The following is a 21543-nucleotide window of genomic DNA, read 5'->3' as shown; positions in this document are numbered from 1 at the left end:
CAGACAAAAACTGTGTCTGAAGTAAAGCCTGGTTCAGCTGCCTGGCTCTGTGACTGAGTCAACAGGAGTATTTTAATCCAAATTTGCACTTGAGAGTCTGAATTCAATATTCAGTTGTGTTAAAATCTCTAGATTGCTTACATTTTTCTTTACAAAACTTCCATCAGTTCCTCTAAACTTCTCAGTATTTCCAGATATCTGCAAATACTCTACAGTTGTCCAGCTTACAGATACGGATATAAGACTGAGAAAGTTAGCTCCTGTGGGTTCAGTTGGCATCTGTAGGTCACCTGAATATAACGTGTAATAAACCAGACCACTGCTCTGTCTTATGGTTACCAGCCAGATGCTGACTTTGGGTCACTGCTGCGCTCAGTTCTTAGCAATCCAGAAAAGTTTAAATAGCCATATGAAGGACCCTATCAAATGCTCTTTCTCAGAGACTTCTAGTTGTCATATCTTTGGAAAATACTTGAAAAGTTTATGGCTGAAAAGTTAGGTGACATCTGGCATAATCCAAAAATTGGAGGATAAAATGCATGTCTTGAACTCAATGGTACATGTAGGTACTGGATCGAGATCTGATAAATAAGGACTTTCTTCGTTATAAAATCAACACATTTTTCATTGGCACTGACTTAGTTCTTTCAATTTAGACAAATTGGTTTTTGTCTTCTATTGTGGGCCATTTGAAATGTAATTTTTGTCACTTTCAAAGTGCCAGAGCCAGCTTTTCAATAAAGAACTTGCTTTAATTTCAACAGATAGGTTGACTGAATTATTCTGTCAGATTCAGCTTTGAGGTCTGGCCAAATCCTGAAGTCTCTAAGAACATGCCCACTCACTGTTTTACCTGGGAAGAGATTAATGAGTTAGCACTGGTTACATGTCAAGTAGTGGAAATTTTGAGAAGTCTTTAATAGTGAAGCCCCACCTTGTAACATCTAGTCTTAAACCAAGCAAAAACCTCATTTTAATAGGCTGTTCAGCAATGTTTCCTCTCACTAGAGCATGAGTGATGAGTGCCTTCATACTTGATATTATTTTTCCTGCTTGCATTATTACAAATTACAATTACAAATTACAAATTACAAAGGTTATTGGGTTACCTAAAATTTAATATGACTTCACCTGATTCTTTGAACCATCTGTTTCACAATGTTTTCATGTAAATTCTATATGCAACCTCAAGAGATTTTTTTCTGTCTTGGTTTGAAAAAACAGGTGTCTGCTAAGGAAGGCAAGAGCCTTTCTTGAAGTGGAAAATGTAAACCCCCTCCCTATGAATTACTGTAATTTTGAAATTGACGGGCTCTCAGTCAAAGATATGGGAGTAGGAATAATAGTTCTTTATTAGGGAAGAAAATAAAAAAATAAAATAAAATAGAAAATGCAGTAACACAAAACAACACTGACAGAGTCAAAATACGACACCCTGTTGGTCAGGGTGTTGGCAGCAGTCTGATTAAATGGTGGCTGCAGTCCCCCTGCAGTGACAGATGTGGTTCTGTTGAAGCTGTGATTCTGTAGAAGGGTGTCGTTTTCCTGTGGAGATCCAGTGGTGGTATAGAGGAGCCTGGTCTTCTTCTGGGAATCCAGTGGGAAAACTCTGCTTCTCTGTTCCAAATCTGTCCTGGTTTGAGAGGAAGTGAGTTTTTTGAGATGCTGTGGTCAAAGCAATAGGTGCTCAGATTTGAATATTGGCACCTGATTTAGCCACTGAGGACACGGATACGCCTCTGAGAACACAGGGGGTTAAAAGCAGAGAACTCTCAGGAAAACTTTCTCTTGGGTTCTGGTCAGTGAAAGGTTCAGAGCTCTCCTGCCCGGCTGCGGGCTGGGCAGGGGAGGGGAAGCCATGCGGCCGGGTGAGGTAGGCCGGGGCCTTGGACAGAGATGGGAGGTGAAGAGGCCCTTGAGGACGGAAGGGTGGAGAAGCGCCAAGAGGCATCGAGCAGTGGGAGCCCTGAGCAGGCAGAGCCTGAGATTTTAACCCTTTCTCGAATAATGGAAACCTTACAAATACTGATCCTCCTGGATCTGAATGAGAAGAGAGACAGAGATTAAATGGAGGAGGAAATGGGCAAGTTGATCAAAGTTCGTGCAAGTGAAAGATGTCGGAAGAGTAGGGAATAATCTTAAGTAGGAAGAGATGATGGAGTGACTTTAGCTGGACTTTTCTTGTATAGCTATGGACTGAACCATGTTTCCTGTGACACAGAGACTGCATCCACGGGGAGGCAATGGCTCAGAGCCAAGAGGGTTCAGTGTTGAGACCCCTCGGCCCCAGGGGGTGAAATTTGGGGGGGGACAGGTGTCTCAAAGGTGAGAGACTGTGCTCTTTTTGGAATGGGACAAAGCATCCTTAAAAGGAAAACCCTAGAAGCAGCTCTGGTCCATGTTCAGTGGTGAGAGCACTGGGCAAGGAAGGAAGATGTCACAACGGCAGATGATCTCTGGGCGGTGCCACGTGCGACAGGAAACACACCAAGTTTCAACTGTGTTTCCTGGGGAAGCCTATGGCACAAGGGGGACTCCTCTTGATGAACTGAGAATTGATTATCTGAAGGGTGGTGATGGACTGGGAGTTGGTGATCTGAGGGATGGATGCATTGGAAATTTGGTGGGGGGGAGGAGGAATGTTTTTGGAAGGTTTTAATTTTTCCTGTGTGTTTCTTTTTACATATAGTTGTAGTTTAGTTAATAAAGTTTTCTTTATTTCTAAGTGGGGTCCTGCTTTGCTCTATTGCCAGTCCCATCTCACAGCAGACACCAGGGAGAGTGTACTTTCATGGGGGCACTGGCATTGTGCCAGCATCAAACCATGACAGTGTGGAAGAATAACTAGTGAAAGCTGAAATACTAGAAGCCTTTAAGCCCTTTAGATTGAAAATGTAGAATCAGTTCTGCCCCTGGGTGGAGCATCTCCTAAGGGCATAATGTAATTTTATCAGTCATGCAGTGAGACTCAATGGGCCATTAACAGAAGGTATCTCCTCGGATGGAGGATTGGTTGTGGAAGAGAAAAAGTAAACTGCCCAAATAACAGAAGATAACTGCCCTACGTGTAACAGATGGAAAACAGAATACACATCCACAAACCGTATCTTACAACCCAGGACATCTCAAAAAATTACTTTTAATTAACAACCGGTTGAAAAAACAACCAACAAACACAAAGCAAACACTGAAGCTCAACTACTTCCCAAGGGTAGCATAACCCTAGTCCCCAGTCATTGTACAGATGTGGCCCTCTGCAATGCAGGACTAGTTTTTAGAAAAGGATCTAGAAGCAGATGAAAGTAAGGCCTATGTCTGATGTCATGTGTAAGTGTTCCAGTCATAGAGGATCACCTCCATCATCAGTTATGTAATGTGTCTTTAGCTGACATCTTCCATTCTCCTCTTATTCTACAGCATAATTCCTTGAAATACTACTACAGTGCTGATTCTAAGTAAAACCAAAGCTTCTGTTCTTGGCCTAAGCTTTTCCCTATATAAATAGCCTGAAAATAGGCAGAAAATTATCTCTAGAGGATGACTGAAGAGTGTCCCACTCAAGTTATTTCCCAAGGTGGCACAGAGCAGGGAGGCATTCAGGGAAAGGGTCAGTTAAGGGTAGATATGAGATGTATTATCTGATTGCTGCAGTCAGTGAAATTTAGATCAGCTATACTTGCCTTTTTAGCTAAAACTGAAAAAGATCACTTTGAATCCCTTCCTTGTCATGGTCTCTTTCACATCTGCACTAATCACCATTCTGGGAAGTATCTAAAACGCTGCAGGATGTAGCACCTGATAATATGGTTTAATGGAGAACATGGTGGTCCTGGCTTAAGGGTTGGATTTGATGACCTCAGAGGTCTTTTCCAAACTGAATGACACTACAAATTTATAAACATGATCTCAGCATGAACTGAGACTTTGCATGTGATAACTCTACATTGTGTCAGGTTTTCTCTGACATAGCAGTAAACTCTTTGAATCAAGAATGAAAAGAAGAGTTAATTACTGGAATAATTGACTCAGTCACCAACTCTAAACTGCTACAAAGTGCTTGTCTTTCAGGGAAAAAAAGTGTATTGAAATGAATATTTTCTGGTCCAGCATTATTCCAGTTTGCTAAGAAAAAAAAATAAAAAGCCCAAATCAAACCATAACAAAACCAAAAAACCCCAGAACACAACTGCTGCCATCCTTTGGACAGGTGGCCTTACAGAGAGATGCCAAAAATCACTCTGATGCTATTTTTTCCCCCTAAAGGAAAATATAGCAGTAGCATATATACAGAAATGTCACCATTTTGTTTTTACTCTTTGAACAGACCTTCTGGTCATGCTTTCCTGCTTTCTGCTCTGTTCTGCAGAGCCTTCAAAGCAGCGCTGTGCTTAAACTTTAAATGGTATTTTAACTTACTGCAAAACCCCGATGCATGGGCATATTTCCAAGGCATTTAGGACTTCTCCCCCTTTAAAAAGAGAAAGGAAAGAAAGTGTGCACGAGAGGTGAGGGGAACAACTTGTAATGAATTCCACAGACTTTATTACTAGAAATCTCTGGAGTTTTTCAGTTCTGGAGTTCATAATGTAGCAACTAAAGCAGGTATTATAATAGGACTCATTATCTTAGCAGATTGCTATCACCTGTAATTGACAGAGAATATTTAATCTGAGACATTTAATAAAATAGTGTCTAGATCAGTTACACTAAGGAGAAGGGAAGGAAACTATGGTTCAGGTCCTATTACATTTTGAAAGATTAAATAAGCAGTAATACTGTGGAAACTTCCATTTCCAATGAAGAAAAACAACACAATGGTTCTTTCACTAAGAATAAATTTGTGGGGTTGATGTGTAAATAAAAGGATTGATTGCCAGGTTTCTTGGGTTTGGCCTCAAATAAATAATTTGTGATTTTATTTCATCTACTAACCACAGCTGCTTTCACTTCATGTTTTGAGTAAATGCTTTACAAAAAGAAAAACAATCATGGAAACACTGAAGGAAATAGGTAAGGAGAAAGATTTTTCTGCAGCTATATTTAAAAAGTGAATATTAGTCTTATCAAAGCATCAGCAAACACTCCGAAGTACTCCAGCTGGGGTCGCTCTCTTAACAGTAGTGTAGATGTTTGGGATTAATTCCACCATGACAAGGGGAAACACATTCCTTTATGTAAAACTTTCCTTTCTTTTTCCAAGAGGTGGATCCAAATGACAATAAAGTTATCTTGTCACTACATTGTATCCTACTACTATTCCCATCTTTCATATGTTTCTTTAAGATCTAGAAAGGAACAAGCGCATTACAACAGTGTCATTGGTGTAAATAGACCACAGAGTTGAAACTGCCTTTAGAGTTGTGCTTATAATTTAAACCCCAGCCTTGGCTTGGTTAGGTTTTTTGCAGCTGATAATACTTACTTTTGTCCAGCTTGTGAGGGAAACTAGGAGCATCAATACAGCTACTGCTGAACACCGGCTCACAGGGACTGAAAGGCTTCATAGATTTTGGTCACTCTTAAGTGGAGAAATGGGAAAGAATTGTGGAATGTAAAGTGGAGGAAAGTTTCTTGCTGAAAAGTTAAGAGTTTATAAATCAGAAATTCAAACAGTGTTATTTAAAAATGTTAAAGGCAAACTACCACAGAAATAGCAAAATCTCTGGTACTCTTTCCACCCCACACTTATTCTAACAATTCCATTGTATGAAGTTTGATAAACTGCCACATTAAATGAGTAAATATTATTAGCTATATGTGATTTTCTTCCAACCATTCTTACAGTTTATCTCACAATCCCATTTTCCCAGATTTTATTTAATATAAAACAGACCTGTGTCATATGTACAAAAACAAAAACCACTTCTCTACCTGTTATGTAGCATTAGGAGATTGAGGATAATGTGAAATTTATCATCTAAAATTTGGAAGTGCCTGGAGTAGTTTGCTGTTTATTCACTTTATCAAATATCTTTCTCAATGTGAGTACAATGAAATTGTACTAATTTACAGGTCATACATTATGCTCCTCAGAAAAATACACGTGGTGCACAGCCTAGTGGAGACTGAATCCTTTATTGAGAAGATGTAACTGTTTAGAAGGTGCTAAGAAAAAATACCCTATATTCTACAGGTGAACTGGAATAGCATGCTGCTTTACTTTGTATGTTCTATGCAAACCAAATGACTGCAGTAACTTGAAAATTTTCTTATGTATGAAATAGCTAGTGTTTTAGCCTTTTTCTTTCCATACTGTAATTCATGGACATTGACAAATTGTTAAGGAAAAACAAATACCAATCCTTTTTTAACTCAAGACACAAAATGACCATCAAACTTATTTATGTCATGCTGAAAAAAAAACTGTCTTCTATTCCTATCTTCCAGAAAAAATATGGCAGAAAATAATAGGAAGCAATTTAAAAGAGAATCATAGGACCAGGAAAATGTAGTCTCATTCACAAAACATAGAGGGGGAAAAGGATGGCTTTTTCACTGTTTGAAATAGTGAGATAAGAGTACTTGCAGAACTTTAAAGGCATGTTGAATTTGGTTTTTCATAAAGTACTTGTCGTCCATTTTCAAACTGATTCCTTTGTGCTCCCGAATAACTCCGAAAACATAATTTAGGTGGAGTGGCAAGATGAAATTCATGGGGCAAGGGAAAGCTCATTCATGCAAGCTCCCTGCTGACCTTGGGAGGTGGTGCAAGAGCTCCTGGCTGCAGAAAGAAGGCTTACCACATGCAAGCAGCCTTTGCCAGAGTGGGTTATCCCTGACACAGTTGCCTGATTCACCAGCTGTTTGAGGTCCAGATGATGTCCTTAGCCATATGAGCCTTGCCAGGATTTGCCTCATTTGGCACCAGTAATCAGTGATGATGACTCTGTCCAGGGTTTCATGTGGTGAGGGAGTGTGACTTTAGAAGAGAGAAGAGAGTCTCTTGAATACTGAAACTTTCACTGTTATCAACATTTTTTCTTTCAGAAGAAAGTAACTCTTGAAGCCTATATATACCTCCTTTTGTGACTTTTTAGTCCAAAAGTGCTGCTTGCATTGGTAGAAATCTGCAGACGCAAGAGTCACCATTATAATATAAAAAACAAAACCCAAACTAAAAAAAGTGAGTTTGGCTCTAGAGTAGATGAAAGAGTTGAGATGTGGCAGAGGATAGTCTAAAACATTTTAGATTTTTGACCATAAAGACTTTTTTTTAATAATTTTGTGGGCCAAAAGAATCTAAGCCTGCATCTGCTCAGATCCTTTAATATTCGCTTTTTCATGACAAAATGTCACATTTCAGTTTCTCTTTGGAAAGTGGCAGGAGATGACCTTGACCCTAGAACAAGAGTTGCACATGATCTAGGTGAAACCAGCTGTAAAACTTCAGCCCCAAAAAAATACATACAGCCGTTTTAGCAGTATTTTCAATTGCATGAATCAGACCCAGGCAGCAGGCTGCATCTTTATAGGTAATGGCATTAAAATGCTTAGATTTCTGAACAATTAACAACCTATTGGACAGCATTAACAGTTTGTAGCTCCTCTTTAGGCTGTTAACTTTGAAAATTACCTTTAAAGCTCAAAGTTATAGATTTCAATGTCATTATTACATTCATACTGATGATGTCACATTCTGTAAGATTCTATAGTAACACATCTGGGGACTATGATGCAAGATCTGATGGAAGACTGAAAAAGTAATGTATACAATAGTGCAATCTTTTCATATATTAGTAATAACTTGATTATAAAGAGAGTTCGTAAGCAGAAAATAATAAGGATCTCCATCTATTATTAATGATGAATTATGAATCTCTTACTGAATGGCACAATACAAAAACAGGAATTCCTCCTTAAAAAAGAAAAAAAATCAGATCCTGATGTTCCTGTTCTCTTTTATGTAAGTTTATTAACAGGGAAGTGTCAATGCCTGGGCCTGATAAGTAACCACTATAACTTACAACATTAAATATAATCAGTTTTGCCTTCTCAAACAATGTAGTTGTTGGGGGTTGGGTTTCTCTCTTTTTTCTTTTATAGAATTTTTTTCCCATAAGTTGCTTGGAAACTAACTACTGGGTACTTAGGGATACTTATGGGTACTTAAGAATGACAGAGCACAGCGGCTGAAGTCGGGAATGTGGCATCTGGCTACACTTTTTTTTCTCGGGGAGTTTCTCTTGGAGGGATAGAGATACCGTGAGAATGGGGCACAGGTAAAAGACCGGGTTGGGGGCAGCTCTCACTCTCGCTTTGGCATCAGAGCAGGACGGCCAGGCTCTCACTTACTGCGGGGAGAATTCACCGGCACTGCTGGAGCTCAGCCCTGAGGCACCGATCACCATGTGCTCGGGTGCCCCGGGAATGCTGAACTTGGCCTCTCCCTGTCCTGCTCAGAGCCGGGCTGCGGCTGTCCCACTCCTGTTGTTGTCTTCGGCGCTGCTCTGGGTTCCAATGCCATAGTTGTTGTTGTTTTGTTTGCCTAGTTATACATACTAGTAAAGAACTGTTGTTCCTGTCTTCATATGTCTGCCTGAGAGTCCCTTAATTTCAAAATTATAATAATTCAGAGGGAGGGTGTATACATTCTCCATTCCAGGGGAGGCTCCTGTCATCCCTAGCAGGCACCTGTTTTTCAAACCCAGACAGTATTCTAAAGTATAAATCCTTTCTCAGCATAGTTGTTATGGGTAACCAAAAATTTGTTCATTAAACGCAAACAATAACCTTAGCTGCCAGCCTCGTTTTACAGGAAACGCGCAAACATTCGATAAGCCAGCAGGAAATCCCACTCAGAAAAGAGCCGCTCGCTTGCAAAAACAGGAGGGTCGTATCACCAGGAGGCAGGAAAAGACCCCCTAGCAACAGCCTGGAGCAGGAGACAGGTATGCAAGAACAGAAGACACGGAGAACATGTATGCAGGAAAATGGAGCGAATAAAAAGGGTCTCAGAACCTCAGGAAGCTGCGAGCCTTGGGTAGCGAGACTCCTGGCTGCCCAGCGCTGTACCTTGCTTATCGCTGCTTGCTACATAAAGCAATTTGTACTCTGATCAAACTGGCTCAGAGAATTCTTGATTGGCTTAGAGAATTCACAAACTTTACCTATAACATTATGGCCGGGTAATTTTTCTTTTCTTGTCGTATGAGACATTGCTATTTAGCCAATGAGAAGTGTTATATGTTATTATTTTTCCCACTCTGATAGCTTTGAGATGTAACAAGAGAAAGCAACCAAGAACTTGAAAGACTTGTTACCAGCAACTTTTTGAGTGTGGGAATATCAAGTTACACTGATATTCTCAGCGTTCTGAATTCTTTTTTTTTTTCCCCTAATCGTTTTATAAATGGAAATATTTTTGCATGCTTTATGCCAAATCATTCATTATCAGAAACTAAATTACTTCACCACTGGCTAAACCCTATAATTTTAGGGTTGTGCCACATAGTTTAAATAGGTTTTATACTAACTTCCTGTTAGTATAAAACTTCCTGTTTTATACTAACTTCCACCCCTCCCTTCAAAAAAAATGGTTGTTCTTATCTAGGAGTAGGTACATAGCAATGAGGCATTAAGGTTTCTGTATCCTGTAGTTTAGAAATAAGAGGTGTAGAGCTATGTAGATAGCTATGACATACTCAGATGGTGATGACGTATCAATAGAATCAATATAACTTTGTACTTCTGAATTTTGTCTCAGTCTATCTTCTTCTGTTTTCATCTATCTGATGGTTCTTAAGATACCAGTAGGTCTGTTATATTAATTGTCTGGTAACCCTAATTTCCAAGTATTTTAACAAATTATAATTTGTCAGAAAATGCCTTTTGTTTACATTAAGAACCCATTAAGGTTTCATGAGTTCAGTTCAACACCACGAATTATCCTGGCAGATATGTTCAGAAATCAAACTGGTCATGAAAAATAGGTCTCAAGTTATTAGTTTAAAATTTAACATAGACAACCTGAAAACAAACAAACAAACCAACAAAAACAATTAAAGAAAATTAAGAAGATCTGTCTATTCACTTATCTATAAGGAAATATTCTGTGGTTTTTACTCAAAGTATGAGTCACAAAAAGATAATTTTGTGGACCAGTCATCCCTTAGCTGATCCTAACAGAGGTATTCTGTGCAGAATATTCAGAAAAATTACTTGTCTTCAATATAGTTCTCTGTCTTGGTTTGAAAGACAGGTGTCTGGCAAGGAAGGTGAGAACCTCCTTTGGAATGGGGAATATGATGCCCTTTCCTACAAATCATCATAACTTTGAAATTCAGGGACTTTCAGGCAAAGATATGGGAAAATGAATAATTCTTTACTAGTATGTATGTATATAACAAGGCAATCAAACAACAGCAATGGCAGCAGCGACAACAAACAAAATAAAGAATAAACCAGAAAACCCAATAAAGTCTCTTCTTGCTGTTTAAGCACTTTCCCCTTTGGTGCAGTTCCGCTCACAGCCGGCAGGGGCGCTGGTGGCTCCCGGTGGCAGCGCAGGCGCGGTGATTCCCCCGGGGCTGCAGGGGGCGCTGTGGCGCGAGCCCGGGGAGCTCGCGGTAATGGCGGCTTGGCCCAGATAGGGAGGGATGGAAGAGAGGCTTTGCCTCACAACCCCCCTGGGCTGGTTGCTCTCAGTGCCCCTCTGGTTAGCAAAAGGATCCTCAGAAGCAGCAAGCTGGAATGGCTGGAACAAGCATAATCTCAAAGTACTACACAAGAAACTCCTCAGCTGCTGCTGGAACCCTGGGGTGTCTGGGCAGGCAGAGGCTACAGTGTAGTAAAAAAACTCCGAGGCAGTGCCAACCCTGTTCCCAAACAGGAAGAGGACAGGGAGAGGCCCCCTATGAGGGGTAAAAGGGCTCCCGGGCTTTTCCCCTGAGGCACTGGAGAATATGGTGAAAGGCCCTTTTTAGTGAGGTAGGCTGTCAATAAAATCCCAGTTCAGTGGCTGCTCTCACAAGCAGAGCAAAGGCCCATCCATAGCAGAAGAACCAGGACCAGGCCAGGCTTGGGCTCCAGCAGCGGCAAATTCCCCCTCCTCCAATCAGTAGGTCGATGGTCCTCTTCTGAAGCCAAGAGAGCAAGCAGCTGCCCCAGGCCCCCTCTCCCCCTTTTTTTTTTTTCTTTCCCCAATTCTTGTGGTATCTGCCCCTCAGCTGCTCCCTTCCTGGGACAACTTCTTTTGTCTCTCTTAAGTACCCTGTCATTATTATCTTTTAGCAACAAAATGGGAGAAAATTCCCTAAGGGAATGAAAAGGAAAAACCCTAACCTCCAGCATTCTCCTTACTGCAGTCAAGCAGTTATTGAAATTAATTAGGAGATTGTTAGTGTATATCCGAAAAACAAAACACTCACCATCATTTGCTTCCATTATAAGCTTTCATCTTTAGCACTATATAACTCCAAAAAATTATGTCCAATTACTGAATAAATTAAGGAATTATGTCATGGATAGGACTCAATGACCTTTCAAAGTCATTTTTAACCCTATATTTCACTGATGATAGGCTATCTTAAATTCCAAGTGCAACTCCATAGCGCCGTATGCCTGTTAAACATTTTTTTCTGGAAGGGAAGTTAATATGATCTCAAGATATTAGCCATATACATCATAAGAAAGCCAGATGTTGGTCAGGTAAGGTATTTCTGGTGGAGTAATTTAAGAGAGATGAAGGCAACATTCAGTGTTTGGCAAGGAAGCAATCGTTACCACAGCAAGTCTATCAGGCCTCGTACCTCAGTAGGTATAAGCCCTTTCAAGGTCCTGCTAATCTAAAGGAGTGGAATTCCTTGCTCAAGCACGGAATAAAGGTATGTTTGGCATGTACCTGTAGTTGGTAGAGTCTATCTGTCATCTCAGAGCACAGACATGGTCAGGGCTGATACGTGACACAGAGGAAAGCAAGGAAAAAAATTCACTTGCAGAGATCAAACTGTCCATCAAAGACAATTCTTTCCTGATCCCTACAGACTATTAAAGGAAACTGCAGTAAGAAATGCGATTACATTCGTTAGCTTAATATAAAACTGCAACTCTTAGAGTGATGTCACTTTTCATTTTTTTTTAGTAAAATACATGTAAGAAATTTTATCTTACTAGTTAGCACTATTTAATCCACTTGTGATTCCCAGTGTTAGTTCAGATGTAAATGCTGGTATCAAAGTGAGTCCAGCTGGAAACTGGATTGAATGTAGCTTCTGTTATAGATGGATAATGAGATGATTGGCTCTCGCAATTAAGGGATGACTATTATGTGAATTTTAAGAAAAGTTTTAGTGACGTATAGTTGTGTTATTATCATTTAGATGTCCTGTGTTCTCCTCATAGTTCCCTTTTCCCCCTCTGTGTTGTTGCCATCAGACAGCCGGGGCTGTCTAGGGCAGGTAAAAAAGAAGACGTGCACATGTGTCCCTTGCATGGGGCAGTTGGGAATGGAAAAGCTTGTTGCTTAGGGGCTGGCAACACCTGATCTCCAATCAAGTTACAAGAAAGCAGCCTCCAGCGTTAAATGGCAAAGAAAAGTGACTGACAGACTTTGGGAGGGGCCAGGGCTGGCTGATGCAACCCCCAGGGGTATAAAAGACAGAACATCCATCTTGGAGATGAACCAGCCACGTGGTGTGCACGTGAGCACTTCCCAACACTGCAACTCTTTCGTTATGTAGTCCTTTGCTGTATTTTTGTCAAGGTTTAATAAGCCTTTTTAAATTTTCAAAGTGAGCAGTTGTTTCTCACAGCTTCCATCACTTCATTTTTAGTAAAAGGGTCATTTGTTCTTGGTATGAAAAATGGATTAAAAATTTATTACAGTGATTTTGGTCCTCTTCCCTGCTCACGTTTTAAGTAACTATTTATTTTGAGGATTTTAATTCTGCAAATTGCATTAATCTCAGTTTGTCAAAGCAATACAGAGTATATTTAGCCAAAATAATATTTGCATAAATCAATCTGATTCTAGGTCAGTGTGATTTTCCGAGTTTCTTTAGAAACCTGATTGCTGGTGGCAAGCATTAGAAAAATCTTCATTCTGCAATTATACAAAGTAGCAATAAGTGAAGGTACTGGGTGTTGTAAAAAAAAAGAAAAAAAATGCTCACTGTTAATTCACAAATTTGATTCCACAAATTCCCAATGTTGATTCCACAAATCTTTAGAAAGCTGTTAAATGTAAGGCAAGGTTTCTTTGAGACATCCCATGGCTTTTGAGCTCTAGTAGCCTTCTGAGTATCTTTCATGCATGGCTTTATATCTGAGGAGTAGTATTCAAACATTCTAGAGGTTATTGAATTCTTGTGGATAAGAAGATCTCTTAGCATTTACTTTGTCTGCAAGGCCATTAGACTCCTTTGTAACCTGGCCTGAGGTCCCTTTAGTCACTCAGGAGATAAACTGCTGGATGAAAAGGAGCAGTACATCTATTAACAGGGTAAGTGCTTAGCTCCATGTCCTCAGTGTTTTTAAATACATTCAATCAGGCAGCTGCTCAGCATAACCTATTCAACCTGCTGGAAATATCTGCTCATTGCACATACCAAACGGTGCATGGTCCATTAATAATGGTCCATTGTTAGCTCAACCACATCTTCACTTACCCTTACATCTCTCTGTAAGCATAGGTATATCTATATATGCTGTTTATCCTTCTGTGGCTCTCCTCTTCCCAGATTTTAAATTTTTTTTAATGCTGAGTATATGGTTTGATACTAAGTATAATGTAAGAATGATAATATCAGGTAAAATATTAATAGGCAACAATATACTGAAATAAATGGCATAGGCCTACATTATGGTAACACAATGAAATAATGAAATTGATTTAGTATAGATTTTCTGGTTTTTATACTTAAGATCTTCAGAAAAACAAAGTGAGGACTTTTCTCCTCTTCATTAATGCCTCCTGCATTCCTCAAATGTTCGAGTGTATTGTTAAAGCCTTTAGCCTTTCTCTGTATATCAAGTACTGATGGCTTCCAGAAGCAGGAGACTGATTGACTAAGAATCACACCTATTATATGTATCTTAGCTCAAAGAGATTTGGAGTATTGGAATAAATCACATGAGACTCCATTTTCTTCGTGGTGGAAAAAGCTCCTTCTTTATTCCCATAACTTGTTTTATACAGTTTTACAGACCTCGTGTGTGACTCCAATTGGTTAGTAGCTTTCTTGTCAATTACTTTATTGGTTAGTAAAAGGTATTTCACTTGTCCATCAAATCTCTCTACTCTTAAATTGTTTACATATTTTCTTCACTGGTTCTCATGAGATAGATTTAATGTTTATGCAGGTGCTAGTTCCTTTAGACCGAGGAATAGATTGTTATGTTAACAAACTATTCACAGCAGGCTTGCTTTCACATGGGAATTCGCAAAGTGCTGGCCTGACAAGACTAGCCACTGATATAACAGAGCAGGCCTGATTTTACGAGGCCTTTCTTTTATAATTTTTCAACCTTACCAACATTGGAGTATCTTGACATATTTGGGAAAGGCAACAATATTTTAACAAAAATCTAGCCTGAATTATGTCTTGGAATCCCATTATTGTCATCATATCTTTACCAAGGACTGAATTTAGCCCATGTAGAGTTAAAAAGCATGGAGTGAAATTCTCACTCTTTTATTTTACATGTAAATGTAAATTTGTCAATTAGGAGTTAATGAAGATTTCTTTCTTGTTAATTTTTAATTGCTGTTAAGGATTTTCATTCAGAATATTTTAACACTGATCTTTATAACATTTTCAAGGCAGTTACCTGGTTGTGAATGAGATTTCTTTCTGCTGAGTAGTCCTGTGTGCCAGCTATCCACACAGATACTTAATAGATTTGCTCACTTCCTCTTGGATAATTTCCCAGATTAGTAGATGGCACACTTCCATACCAAGTCTGTTGAGACCATCTTTGCAAAATCTAGGGATTTTACTTTTATCATGTGTCATGTGTCTATGTGACTTGAAGTAGAGATGTTTAAACCACAGAATTATTTAATGTATTTTTGCAAAACATTTTGTTTTGACTCTCTTCCACAAACCAGCCTCTGCATTTTTGCATTGATCTGCTCTTAGCACAAAAAGTCAAGGATGTAGAAGACCCTGCTGTACATGATTTTCTCCGCATTAAGATTACTGTGAGAAAATACAGTGATTGTATATATTAAAAACGAGAGCACGCTCCCGGTGCTATAGTGATTTCAGGCTTTACTATAATGAAAAGAAAGGCCTAAAGCATGGGGGCCCGTGGGCCGAGCGGGAGCATTCCAGTTGAGGATGCTGTAGCACCGGTGCTGGGTCTTCTTGGGCAGCGATGTCCCCCGTGCTCCAGGTGGTGGGCACAGATTCAGTGCGTCAGAAGCCCCTTTTTATCCTGGTTTTTTTTTTTTTTGTCCCTTTGCATTGGTTTCTTTTTGGATCCTTCATTTGCATGAAGGTTTAAGGCGTTTAATTGGCCCATTACAGTTCTGTCCAGGCTGGCTCGTTTTGCCTGGGGGTGTGCACTTTACTTAGGTGTAATATGGTACGTTGAGTACCGTATTTCTTATAACTACCCTTTTAACCCCTTTTGCAATATAATGACCAAACTAACAGTACATGATTAATGACCTATCAACCATTTTACAACAGTTTCTAACCTATTTTTAAAAGTATAGCTGCGAGGAGAAAAATCATAACAACAAAGTAGGAAAAAAATTATGTGGCCTTTGAAATACCAGCCACTGAAATCCTTGTTTAGTAAACAGTGCTTGTAGGTCACACCAAAAACTGATTTCTCAATTCAGATGAGCACTTGTGTTCCTCAGATATACTAGCAGTATTTTGTTTGGATATAAACATAATTCAACATTCATTGATCTTTATCTTGAATAATTTATTTCCATGAGAAGCAAGTTAAAACAACTTTCCACAAGATGCATGTACGCTATATAGATAGCAAAAAAACTTTTATTGTCATGTTTGAGAGTTTGTTTCTGTCTGCTGTATTGGCAGATCCTGTAGCCACCTGCTGACTAGTGAAAAAGACATTCAGATGGATAACCAATTGATTGAGCTGTTCATAGTAGTGCCCTTCATGAGAGGTCCTGTGGCTAATAATAGTCTGTTTCTTATTGCTGCACAGCTGACATGAAAATGACCACAAGTTATCTTTTTTTTTCTCCTTAGTTTCTCGCAAGAATTCTTCTGATAACAGTCACAGTAACTCAGATTGCTTTTATATTCTAAAGAGGTTTAAAAAATTGTAGGATTGAAATTATCTTCCTAATAGTTTTACATGTTTTGCTTTTCCTTTAGGGACTGGTATGTGTCTCCTCCTCTCATTATAAGAAATGGATAGCATTTTCATGTTTATGTTAAGAATAAGTTCTGGAGAACTTCCCATTAACTCCACTCAGAAATATCTAAACCCCCGAGTTTATAATACTGCAATCTTATGGTTCTTTATACACTGTGGAAATTAATTTATGGCTTCACTGCTGTGGGTTCTTAGACCTTTCTGAAGGTTTCTGTGATAAGGAAGTAGCCCCTGTGGGTTGACATTGGGTGCTATAGGCCAGACAGTTATTTTTGCTTGTTCTCTTCAACATGCTGAGTTCAAATCTTCCCAGTGTTCTATCTTCTCTATCCAAAGGGCAGAAACATAATTTTGAACTGGGTGATTGCAGCACCAGAATTCACTCACCATTAAAGATCGGGTCATTCATAATAGTTACATTATGCTATATATAAGCATTCTTCCTGAAATGTTTAGGAGTGCCTTTTTGAAGACATAGTGATTTTTCATTTTGGCTATGTAATGTTTGTTGTTTTGTTTGTTTGTTTTGTGTTTCTTTTTTTTCTTGTTGCTGGTCAAGCTCAGAAAGGAGTTCATTTGCTATGTTAAGCCCCTGGCCTGGCCCAAAGGCACAAGGGTTGGAGAATGAAGGTGTTAATGAAAACACCTTTCATTTATTGTAACCCATGATTTGGGTTCTACATTGTAGGAATTCCTGTAAGAGGAACTACCTGGACCAGTGGTGAATGATCCTCACTCATGATAGTGCAAGTGCAGCTACAATCTGATCTGAGCTGGCTTTGGTGCCCAGTAACTCCACAAAACACACACCTTTCTTGTCCTGAGTGGCCACTAAGACAAGTGGAGCCTCAAGTCATGGACTGAATGAACATGGTGGACAATTGTGGGCATTTTACAGACATTTTATAGGGATGGTCCATATTGTGGCAGGAAGGAGGAAGGGGAGTGACATTTGAAGTGATGCTTATATTCTCAGGTCACAGTTACACATGATGGAGCTCTCTGTCCATAGCTAGCAATCAATTAATTCTTTGGTTTGGTTTGCTTGCCTGTGTAGCTTTTGCTTTATTCATTGAACTGTGTTTATTTGCTTTATTTATTGAACTGTGTTTATCTCAATCCATTTCTCAGGCACTGTTAGACAGAGAAAGAATTGTCTGGATGGCTGCATTCAGTTATGTCAATGGCTTAATGACCAAGTGGAAACTTGTATCTAATCATGTCCATTAATGCACCAATACTATTTAATATCTTCCTTAATGACATAGTTAGCGTTAATTTACCCTCAGCATGTTTGCAGATGATGCCAAGCTGACCAGTATGGTTGATCTGTAGAATGAAGGGATGCCATCCACAGGGTCCTTGGCTTAAGGAGCGGCCCACAAAAACTTCATTAACTTTAACAAAACCAAGTCCTAGGACAAAGGTACTGCATCTGAATTAGGGCGACCCCCAGTATCCATGCAGACTGGATGATTACTTGATTGAGAGTAGCTTTGAAGGGAAGAAATTGGGAATAATGCTATAATAATGGATGTAAAATTGCACTCTATCTGGCAATGTGTACTTGCAGGCCAGAAAGTCAATCACATTCTGGTGCTTCCAATGCAGTGTTCATGGAGGTGATTGTCCCCCTCTACTCCACTCTTGTGAGACCTCACCTGAAGTACTGAGTCTAGCTCTGTGATCCCAGCACAAAGATTTGGACCTGTTTGAGCAATCCAGAGAAGGCCACAAAAATTATTACCTCTCCTATGAAGACAGGCTCAGCCAGGAGAGGAGAAGGCTCTGAGGACAACTTTTTAGAGACAATATATGTAAAACAGGCTTACAAGAAAGGTGGACGAGACTTTCTACCAAGGCCTATAGTAAAAGGACAAGGATTATTGGTTTTAAGCTAAACCCATATCAGTTTGTACTGTATGTCATGAAGAAATTTTTTTACATTAAGGATGGCAAAACACTCAAAGAGACTGCCCAAAATGGTTGTCCAATTGCTAGCAGTGGTCAAAATCAAATTAGATAGGACTTTAAGTGACCTGATCCAGTGAAATATGTCCTTGCCCAAGACAGGAGACTTGGACTAGATGATCTTTGAATGTCCCTCCCAAACCAATTCTCTAATTCCTTAGTTCTCTGATTTTCTGATAAGCATGAAGTAGTTTAGCTATTGAACACTATTTTTATTAACCCAGATTTTCCACTCATCTCTATCTGTATCACTAGGGACCTATTCTACTTTTTAGTGAATATTTTTTGACCTTATTAACTTCTCTATCCTTGTCTTGTTGTTATGCAATCTTTTTTTAATTATTCCCTTATACCTGATGCAGAAATCATTAGTGTAAATGTTCATTAGATTTAAGTACTCTTTAAGATACATAATGTAAACATTATTCAAAATTTGCTTGTGTATATCATATGTACATGTAAATGAAAATAATTTACACATACCAGATACTCTACTAGGCTTCTAAATCCAGGGAAGGAAGATATATCACAAGAAACTTAAACCGGTTTTAAAATTACTGTGAGAGTTTCCAACAGATCAGCCAAATATTTTGGATTACTTTTGCAGGTAGATGTTTAAGTGGAAAATGACTTGTTCCTGGTTTTGATGTAAAGTAAGCCAAAATTTTTTATAGTACTGACATCCTGTCATAGGATGCATGCCTAAACCTTATTTTGTCTTTTACATGAAGTCACATAGAAACCAAAAGTAAACATCAAGGTATCAAAGATTGTTTATTCACATTATGCTTAAGGTTTTTAAAGATTCTTCAAAATCCGTATATAAAGTTTCCAAATAAAATATTTTTCCTGACTGTTTTATTCTAAAGGTGGGCATAACATTTTCTACTCATACAAGTATATGAGATTTTACAGTTAACAGAATTTAAGGCTTTTTTATGTGAATAAAATATATTTTTGAGCTAAATAAAAAGCAAAAAAAAACCACACCTCCAAAACCCCAAATAAAACAAAAAATAAAAATAGAAGAAATAATCAAGTAACCCTTGTGCTACTCAAGTATTAATAATGTCTTGCTTGTTAAAAGAGAGATCATGTTCCATCCATGCTCACAGAATGAGAGCTGACAGTGACAGATTGCCATACCAGGGAACAACTTGCCCTTCTATTGAGTACCTCAGCTGATGGAAAAAAAGGTTTGGAAAAATAGTGATGCTGATGACATGTTTATATCAGATTTACTTTTACTTTGAGTAACTTTCTTCTGTCCATTTAACTTCAGAGAATTTCACCACTTGCATGAAAGATTAATTTGGTATCATGGGCTGAAACTTTACAGTCAGCCAAAGTCAACACCATCTAAATGGGATGAAAAATAAGATCCTGCCCTTACTACATAATATAAATTTACACACACTGAAGAGAATAAGACAATATCTTGCATCATTTTCTTGTTTCACTGAGCTCAAAATAAAAAGCTGTTTTTCCCTTCAGCAACTGTAATTCAAGAAAGTGAAGACTAGAACTGAATAATCTTCTTCCTCTGATGAAGAAATCCCAGACTCCAAAAGTACTATTTATCTTAGCCCTTCTACCATTAGATTCTCTCTCTCCCTACTTAAGCCAACAACAGCTCCTTTTCACATTAGTATCATTCAGAAGTGGAAAATAGAGAACAGCTTGAGGGCAAAATTGAATTACCAAACTGATTCTCCCCCTCGATTTAGTACTTCATGCAGGCTTTTTTCCCCCACAGCATATATGTGATAATTATCAGGATAAGTGCTAAGTAATCGTTGGACATGAAGAACTTGAAAGAATCAGAACATTATAATTTTTGACATTATCCCAACACTTGTTTTGTGGTCATTCTATGCTTCCAGATCTACTGTAGCACATTTAAAATGCAGACTTCTAGCTATCATTTTTCACCACTTACATATGTTAAACATTCTTACTGAAGGCACTTTATTCTTCACTTTGTTCCCTTAAGCTATCATTATTCTTTGGTGTTTAAGTACACATTTCTTTGTCCTCAGTTCAAATTCCTTTTAGCTTGGCAGTCTTCTTTCGGAGGATAATAGTAAAATGATATAGTGAACAATAGCAGCAGACAGTCCTTCAGAAAGTCCTCGAAAGGCTCAGATTAGAGATGCTTTATATATTTATTTTTTTAAATGTTTGATTTGCCATGCAGTTACAATCCCACTGAAACATTACTTCTTATTTCTCAACAGTCTGGCAGTCTGTTTCCTATAATGTAGCTAAACTATTTTATGCCTCCCCTTCTATGTTGTCAACCTGTGCTAATTGAAATGTTTATAAAATGCTGATACTGAAGTATTGAGGCTTAACAGTTCAGTAGTTCTTTAATGAGCCCTCTGTTTTATTCATAAAATGATTTATAGAAATAGTTAATCTCACTGATTTACCATTAGTATTATTGAGTCTAGTTATTAAGCACTTTATTTCAGAATGCCACAAAGATACAAATCCTGTAAAACATGGCAGTATCTTGTACTAAGTTATTTTGTATTTAGAGAGAGTGAATGATTTTGAAATCTTAAGCTTTTCCTCAGTGAAACATAGTTATTCATTAGCATAAAACTAATTGACTCTTTTATATGCAGTATCTTTGTACTAAGTTATTTTATATTTAGAGGGAATCAATGGTGTGAAATCTCACAGATTTTCCTCCATGAAACAGAGTTATTCATTAGCATGGAACTAGAAGACTCTTTCATATAATCTCTCTGCCATTATTATCTGATTTTATGCAAATAATTTAGCACAGGGCCAATCACAAAAGTAATCCCAAAGACTGAAAATAGAAGTGCATAACAAGTCAGTAGAAATAAAAGTGATTCCATTGCCCTTGATTATTAAGCAAGGACTTCTTGATTATCAACTCTTAGCAAGAATCTGATTCTTTATTACTCTTAATCGAATTTCTTCAAAGAAATAATTTTCTAACATGTTGTACACATGTTAACATGTAAAGTAAAGTTACTTCAAAATTATTCAACCATCACTCATCTTTTTATGTACCTTCCCATTGTTGTTCAAGTGAAATGTTATTAGTTGGACACGTTTCAACCAGCCTTATATATTTGGAAGTTAATATTTTGGGAGAAACTTCCTACCATGATGAGTTCAACGAAGAAGCTGCAAAAGTGATATCCAAAGTCCTGAAAGGTGCTACAGACATTTTGTTTTTCTGATTGACCTCTCCTGGCTACAGCCTCAGACATCTAGGAAAGAGAATTGGGGAGG

General features: G+C 38.4%; 1 long non-coding RNA gene across 1 annotated transcript in view; it reads right to left on the bottom strand.

The window, feature by feature from the left end:
- Positions 1-1528: 1528 nt before the first annotated feature.
- The window catches only part of LOC115948823, a 20866-nt gene continuing 851 nt past the window's right edge, over positions 1529-21543 (bottom strand). The window contains exons 2-3 of the long non-coding RNA XR_004082592.1: positions 5423-5518; positions 1529-1633 (exon numbers count right to left, since the gene is read on the bottom strand). This is a non-coding gene — a long non-coding RNA (uncharacterized LOC115948823). The remainder of the gene's footprint in view (positions 1634-5422; positions 5519-21543) is intronic.

Source organism: Geospiza fortis, unplaced genomic scaffold, assembly GCF_000277835.1.
Source record: "Geospiza fortis unplaced genomic scaffold, GeoFor_1.0 scaffold116, whole genome shotgun sequence".
In the NCBI taxonomy this organism is placed as follows: domain Eukaryota; kingdom Metazoa; phylum Chordata; class Aves; order Passeriformes; family Thraupidae; genus Geospiza; species Geospiza fortis.
This window is presented reverse-complemented; position numbering and strand designations above follow the sequence as displayed.